Raw genomic sequence first — 8,768 nt, forward strand, 5'->3', positions numbered from 1 at the left:
ATTTCCCTTCTACACCCACAAATGCAGCTCCATTTCTCACTCAAACAAATCTTCCATGCTTCAATGTTAGGTTTGTCAATTTTATCACAGCTATTGAAGGCGCTTTGATCATTATAAGAAAGGATAAACCACCTATGCAATTAGTTTTCAATGAAAAGAAAAATCAAATCAATGAGTGTGCAGGAGCTTCTTTTCACTGTTAACTACAGCATTTCACAGGAAATTACCAGAATTAAGATACTAACAAATCTGATTTACATAAACATGAAATTAATCTTGATTTTACAACCCACTCCAGTGCTCCATCACCACACTATTTGACACAAACCAACCCCTGGAAAGACTGTATATTGTGTCAAAATGCTACACATACTTTGAAATTGTGTGTGACTTAAGACAAATCCACTAAAGTTTCTGTATCTGTCAGATCATGGAAAACTGGAAACTAACTATTGTAAAACATAAATAGTGCACAAGCACAGCTTTGTCTATTCGACATGTTAACAAGCATTTTGGGGATATCGGGATAGCTGTAGCCTCAAAGCAGAAGTCCTGAGCCCAGTAGAAGCTTCTAAACTGGAAGAAATGTGTGGTCTTACCACCACTCCCTATGCGCAGATAAGCCACACAGCTCACTGCCCTACCTTGGTTCTGCAGACGACCAGCACAGAGTGATAAATGCAAGTCTAGAACTTTTCCTCCTCTGAGAAGGAGCAAAATAGCTTTAACTACTCCAGACTTTTTGCCCACTTTACTAAAAGCTTCCTTCAAAGGACAGAAGTAAAACAATCTGTCTTCCCTAATAAAGCAAGCTGGCATTTTAACTTTGTTTTTCCTTGGGAACCACAGTACAACAAGTGAAATGCAGAAGAAAAATGGTCGTGTACATTCCAGCAAAAGGAATGCAAGTGTTTTACCACTTTTCCCTCTTCTGCTTTGGCCGCCTCATCTTTCCTTTTAGATATTGAGAGAGCTGAGACCGAAACAAGTTCTTTTAGAAAACAAGGACAAACTCACATAACACCAGGAGATTGTGCAAGTACATTTTAAGATGCTACGCTGTTTAGCCAAGCAGGTGGCTAAGCAGGAGTAGGCTTCTTGTCCACAGCAACACAGAGGTGGTATCTGTGAACCCACTTCATTTAGTGCTGCAATTGATTAGGGTCATGCACAGCTACTTGAGAGAAGAGAAACTAAAACATGCTAACACTAAATTCATATTAGAATAGGAAAGGGGTGAGGAGAAGGGGAATTCCACTTTAAACCACTCTTAAAACTTCTCTCAGCACCCTACAGTGTTGTGGGCACAGCCATCCTTGTATTTGCCACTGTGCACAAAGCACAGGCGTTCTTGCTGGCCACAATGAAGGTCAGGGCTCTCATCATCTTTCTAGGTCCTTTGGTCCACACTGCCGCACCCCGCCCTTCAACTGTTCAAATACAGACAGACCCGCAAGCAGAAACTGGAAATGACCCATGTCAGGAAGTCTTCCTCATGCTATGTGGCTTGTGATCAAAACCGAGGAATTTCTTTGACAGGGGTAAAGGGCAGAATTTATTTTTAAGGGAATTATATTACACAGGGAAGCCAGATTAATTTTTAAAAATAAAAAACACATTCTGAGGGCAAAAATATATTTGCTGTGCAAAAGTCCTGCAATCCTTTTATGACAAATTACATTCATGAGGTTCTTTCAAGAGTAAAAACTTTTACGCAGGCAGCTACTTCCAAATAGAGGAGTAATCTGCAAATTTGCACACCAAAAAGGGATGCTAATTAAATAGAAGGACTTTACGGCATTTTAGCCATTGTTGAACACTCTGAATCTACTAACTTCCATTGCCACTTCCTTTTCCAAGATATTTTGCAAGCTTAATGAAAGTAGTTAGGAGATCACCAGCTTATAAGCAGTTGAGAAAAAGAAATAATTGTCTTAACTGTTGCAAACTGACCCCAACATCATTAAACACTTGTTGGAAGGCAGCACGTGCACATTGCATACTATTAGCTGTTCAGCTCAAGCTCCCAGTTTCATCTCATAAAACTGACAGCACTCAGGGAAATGCGGGCACTGGGTTTGAATTTTAACATGAGTATTTAAATGCTGCACATAAAGTTTACAGACCTGTTTGTTTTAAAATAAGGGTAGTGTCTGACTCTGCTTTAAGTACAATGCAGAAGGAAAGAAAAGGGAGGGGAGGGAATTCTCAAGACTTATTATTCAGAAACACTTGCACTTTACAGGAATTCAGCAATATACACACACACGTATCCATAGATGCACCCCTTAGTGCACGAAAGCCTAAAGAATCACTCAATTTAAAGCTTCCTACTTAGAGACCAGTTATTAAAATTAGAATCATTTTAAGGCTAATAAATGTTTTGCTTCTCCTTCTGCATTTGCAGATATAAACTCTACAGGGACAGAAGTCAGTCAAGCTTATTCCCTTCTGCTGCAACTTTAGAATACATGCTCTAGCCAACTGGCACATTTGTTTTTAGGTCAACACTTAAGTGGGACCCTCTGGGACCTAGGTTTGAGTTTAGCCTCCGACAGCTTTGTGAAATGAGTTCTGGCAGTCTCAGCCCCTCTCAATGAATGCATTTCCACTGTGATCTGTTTCCATGAAGAGATGTCACCACCAAAATAAAAAGATATGTAAAGAGAGAAAATATCATTTGGATGCATTGTGAATAGATAGCTTTTCTGTTATAACAACAAATATCTTCCATCAGAAGCTGGTCTAACCTTTAACAGTTACTTAAACTGAGGATAAGCTGCCTTATTTGAGCTGCTCTTTTTAAAGACCAGAATAAAACGTATTTTATACATGCAGTATGCATTCATCTACACTTTCTCCTTAACCTCCTGTTCAAAGCTCATGCTCGCATACAGACGTCGGGACCAATGTCATTCATCTCCCACGTCTTTCTCCCCGATATCTGCAACAATCACGTCCACAATTCCCTCAACAAAGATTGCCTTCATGGTAAGATTGCCTTTCCCAACATCTGCAAATGCCACTGTCATTTCTAGAGGCTTCCTGTTTCAGAGGCTGCCATGCACTGACTGAAATTTTTCAATACACATTAGCAACAATACACACATCGGCTCCATCTGCAGATATCATCGAAAATTATCTAGTATGGAAAGGAGGGTTACATTTTTGGAACAGAAATAAATTCAGCCTATTGAGACACTTTAAAAAAAAAAATGAAGAGAAAGAGCAGTTGTCTTCTGTTACTGATTTTGTTAACATTATTTATAAATGGAAATTAAAAGAAGCATGATTTTCTCATTACTATGTTCCCTGGCAGGTGGTTCTCCTTTTCCCTTCTTCCTCCTCCTCATAAGGGATGTTATTGCTGTAACTTGGTCTAATAAAACTGCAACTTTGGGAAAAATGAAAAATTGCATTGGCTTAAAAGTGTTGGAGGCAATAAAGCCATGGACTTCAATTAATTTCAAGTATGGGAGCGGTTTAAGGCCAACCAGAAGAAATTCTATTCTGTCCATGTAAAAATGAGGTTTCACCACATTTGCTTTTTATAACCCATATAAAAGTCAAGTAAAAGTAATGAATATCTAAAAGTCATCTCGGTGGACTGGCAAAGACTATCTGTATTCTTGAAACTCATCTTACATATTTCTGCCTATGCGACAAGGATCCATATCTAATCACAACTAAAACAATCAAACTACCAAGAAAACAGCCTCCTTTCCAATCCATTTCACTGCCTTGCAGTAGACCTCCTTCCAAGCCACTTCTGCATGGAAAAGTGCTGGCAAAAGAAAGGAAAACTTAGATCATGTGGTTATAATTATTACCAGGCAAGGAATATTTCTTCAGCTCAGTGGTAAAGTAAAACTCTGTCGCTCTCCGCTCCCAATAGTGTCCATCGCAAAACAACTGCCTCATTAAATCTCTGCAGTAAGATTAATATGCCGTAGCTGCACTACATTTATAACTTGGTACTCTATAAAAAGCACATTTAATGGTTAGAGCCAGAGCTTAGATACAAAGTATTACCATAAAAACTTCTGGCAGTGTGTACACAGTGTGGGCCTTCTGTACTGTTTGTGCTATCAGAAGGTTGGTTTTTTTTTAATATCGGCATTGCATTCTTGCAATAAGAGAAAAACAGAATGTTAAATCTTGCCTAGAAACGGACAGAGAACACAGGGCATGATGTGAAATAAATAACTAGTAAGACAACCATTGATAATTATTTTAAGGAAAAAAATGCAGAAAAGCAACCATTCCTTGTCATATTGATCTCCAGTTTTGCAGTCCTCTTTTTCAACTTCATGTGTCTACAGTAGTGCGAGTTTGGTTTTTTTCAAGTTTGCAGATAGCTAAATGGAGATGTAAGTACATTCAGAAGAGTTTGAGAAATTTCCTATTAAAAAAGCAGAGAACTCTCTCACTTCTATTTCCTCTTTTCAAACAAGATAGTTTATGCACAGAGCCACTAGAATCTATAAAAGACACCAAACACAAACCCACAGGACACACACACAAGAGAAATAGAAAGTCTTCTAGCTGACCAAAAAAATTAACTGCATTCTTCACCTTCATAAGAGGAATAACTCCAACTGTTCTCAAATAAATTACCTACAAGTATTCAGAGATGACTAGCCTTCTAGGAACATCCTTAAGGAGCCAGCCCTTACTCCAACAGGTGACCTCAACTGAATGAATGAGACTACTCAGATGAGTCAGTCCTGCTCTTCAGATAAAATTCTGTGGAATCAGTACCAATGACAGAAGTAACATATTTCTTGCATTCTCAGAACTGTATTAAAGAATAAAAAGGCCCTTGTTGTTATTGGGAATTAATAATTATTTCTTCCTGATTATCAGCAATACATATCGCTGTGATCCTGAGTCAAACAACAGGTCTATCCACCCACTCACTCACTTAAAATTAAGGAGCCCTTAATAAAACCCTGACTTGTAAGAAATTATACAAACAATCCTAAAAAGAAATTACCCTTACTCACATATTTTACAAATCTGAAAATAGACTAAGTGGAATGAAAATTCAAGTTCATCTGAAATGGCATAGGGTGGGGTTTTATGTGAGGGATGTAGAGAAGGATTATTTTTAACCAAAAAAAAAAACCCACCCTTTTTAAAAAAATAAAGAAAAAATAAAGCATGCAGCACTTTAGAAGTATCTCACTTTCAGTTGGCTGACCTAGAAAAGGCAAAATTTCTAATTCTCAGGAATTGAAAGGTGAGGGGAGAAGAGTGTTATTTTCCATTGCAAACCCCAAGAATGCATTCTAAGCTGAAACAGAGACGGAAGAGTGCAGGCTTTGCAAAAACACCCCGACACAAAATCCCTCACACTGTTGTCAAACAGTAAGCAAGCACTAATGAAGGAATTCAGCATTACCAGTCTGTGCGGCTGTGTGTCCCACACCTGCCTGCTGGTCCTCTGTTTCATTTTCTTCTACTGTCAGAAAAAGGTAAACAAAACAAAAACAAAACAAAAAAAAGATGTTAGGTAGGTAGCTGAAGTGTTTCAAGCATCTTTACACCAGCTTCAGTTCTGAAAGCCAGTAATGCTTGTACAACACGGGCAAGAAAAGCTGCACTGCAAAGTGCGAAAGTGTAGACCAGACCAAAACAGAGTATGTTGCTGCATGGAAGCTACAAATCTGAGAACAGAGTGACCAAATTGGTTTCATGGCTTAAAAACCAAATTGAATTTCCTCTGGGATAGTTGTCTTCAACGCACTCTACTGTATTTGATTATGGAACTAAATGAGAGAATAATTCTGGGCTTTAAGATTCTGCTCGCTCCATACGGATAAGAGAGAGCCTTCTCCTGGCAGACGGGAGAGGTATGTGTGCTAATTCATACATAAGCTTTAAAAAGTAATAATAATTCTATATTCAGTAGCAAACATCTCAGCAGTGCAGACAGCCTTGCAAAGGAGAACTAACCCCATGCTGTTTTACTGTATACACCATGCCAGCATCTTTCCCTTGGCTCACAGCTTTCCAGAGCAGTAGAACTAAAAACAATACAATTCTTGTCAGATTCACTATTCAAAACTTGTTGGGTGAGAGTGAATCAAACAAGAGCCATTCTGCTGCTACTTTGAAAAATTAGAGCGCGCTGTTCTCATGTGCTCTGATATGATGCCTAAGTAAGATTGACTCTCCCAAAGTAAAAGTAAGGGAAGAGTGAAAGGCAGAATCACTTCCTTTTTATTCTCCCAAAGACCAAGTTCTTTGAGTTAGAGAACAGCAGAGAGAAAAGAATTCACTCTCCCTCCACAGCAGAAAAAGCTGAAAGGGGAAAGACTGCACTCTTACAGCATTTCCACTCCCAAGAATTCAGACCTCAAAAATAATCATGCAACTGAGTTAAAATCCAAAGATTTGTTGGGGTTTTTTTTCCTGGTTCTTGGGACAAGAGAGTGCAACACTTAGAGTCACATATAAATCTAGACATATATTCAAAAGAAGAGATACATATACACACTCCACAGGTACCTCTTTTCCTCCTCCGCCAACCCCAAGGCTTCATACAACTGGTTGTTTCTAGAATCTGAGTTTCTAGAAAAAAAACACCAGTTTTCATAAGGACACTCTTAGGACACCAGAAACTTGAAACAGTGCATATATTAGAAAAAGTCAAGTACAATCTCTGGAGGACTCTAAACAATCTCTATCTCTGTCCCAGAGCTATGGCTAGTAAGCACACTCTTCTCATCAACAGAGATCTGATAAAGTTTCCCCAGCCCTGGAGTAAGTCAAGTATTTCACAAAATGTGATTTTATGAGCTGACTATTTCAGCTGAACTTGTATTTTGCAGCCATGAAGCTACCAGTACTTCAGCTGTGATAATACTGTATGATTTTCTTTGTTATGCTGAAGCAGTCATCCCAGCAGTCCTCACAGCTAAAGGAAACTGGTCAGACAAAGAAAGCAATGGGAAGAGCTCATGAAAAGCTGAGCTCTGGGGAACACGTGGTCAAATACAAACTAAGCTAAATAGAAAGGTTCTTCGCTAGGGCAGCACAGATCAGTAAGACGCATTAACATGGCAGGAAAAATAATGAATAGCACTAGTATATAGTTAAAAAAAAAGGAGATACTGCCTTTTGTGACCCCCTCAAAGCTCCCAGTGAAACCTCTGCAGCAGCTCAACCTGGCCCTGTTTATGCCCACCACCAGCTGTTGGTCTACTTCCAAAAAATGTTCTCAAGAACAAGCTCTAAAACTGAAAAATGAGTCCACTGTTCATCCCTCAAGAGGAAACTCATCTTAGTCATCAATACACCTACTGATCAACCTTATTAAAGGTTGTAGACCTATTTATTATCTACCAACAAAATCTTCAACCATGATACCTGTCACCAGTCTGAACTCAGTCCAGAAAGGCAACTTAGAAATTCTAGCATTTTTTAAGTCTCAAGATAGAATTGAGGTGCCCAAATGAACTTTTCAGGAACTGATTCCCAGAGGGGAAACTTCAAAACAAAGCAGTAAAAGTAAACAAGATCTGCTTGTTTGAAGTGACTCTCTACCTATAAGCATATGCAAACGAAAATGCAAAGGGTTCATCTTTTCTGCTGTTCTGTACTGAATGTCTACTGCCACCAGCTGCAATACCAGCATCTCTCACTGCTAGTGAGAAGTGGCTGCACACCAAAATGTGCTCAGCTTTGCACTCCTGACTGAGAGGTACACCAAACATTTTTAGGTCTTAAAATGGAAAAAACAAACATGGATACTGCCTAACAAACTGTTTTCAGGTGTGCAATTTTGTAACATAAAAACATGACAGTGTACGCCTTGTGAAACCAAACATTTAAAACTTCCTTGCTATTTAGGGATCTGAAAATTCTGTGAGAGCTGAGGTTTGCTTTCAACAAAAGCTGACCACTATGTCTTTATTGTACTAAAAGAAGGAAACAAGTATCAGAGCAAGTAACTTTGTGGTTAGCATCTTTCCAAACCGTTGTTCAAGTCCTTTAAGGATTCTCAGTCACAACAGAACCAAGTAGGTCACAAAAGTCTATGGCACAAAAACTTAGTAATAAGATTCAACTAGACTGACACTTTTGTCCGGAAAATTAAAACTGCATTTAGGGGGAAATATGGTAAAAGGAATAAGAAAACTACCCCACAAATCCCACAGAATTAGGGAAATCTTACCATTAGCACAAATAATCTAGAAAATAGCATCTCGTTTTCCTTTGTATGAGGTTAGATCATTCCTCCAACTAGCATAGGTATTAGTTACATTAAGTAAGATACAACTGTCAGCATCAGCTAAGCTCCCGAGCGGCACTTTATCCCTTTCCACAAGCAGACTCTGAAAACTTCAGTAATTATTTCAGCTTTCAGGCCACTGTTAAACTCACCTTACTGTGAAAGGTAGCGTGACATGCAGCCAACATTAACTTCCCTTAAACATTAATTATACCGTTTTCTTTCAGGAGAGGAAGGCAACTTTAAACAGAATCTATATAATGAGATGCTTTAAATGTTGCTAACCCAAAACATTTCTGTAGCACTAGCATGAAATATAACTAAAAAAAGCCACAAGGATGACATGCAGATAAAACAGGAGCGTGTATGCAGTATTATTAATTCAAACATCAAAATTACTGATACTCTAGGACTATAATTGTGCATAAGAGTGTCATCTTCACTACAGCATACACCACATCTTAGCACAAGGTAAGATAAATTCTAGATAACAAAGCGATAGAGTATTAGTAAAAGGAGAAGCCTCAGG

The sequence above is a fragment of the Tauraco erythrolophus genome, chromosome 3, assembly GCF_009769465.1.
Source record: "Tauraco erythrolophus isolate bTauEry1 chromosome 3, bTauEry1.pri, whole genome shotgun sequence".
NCBI lineage: Eukaryota > Metazoa > Chordata > Aves > Musophagiformes > Musophagidae > Tauraco > Tauraco erythrolophus.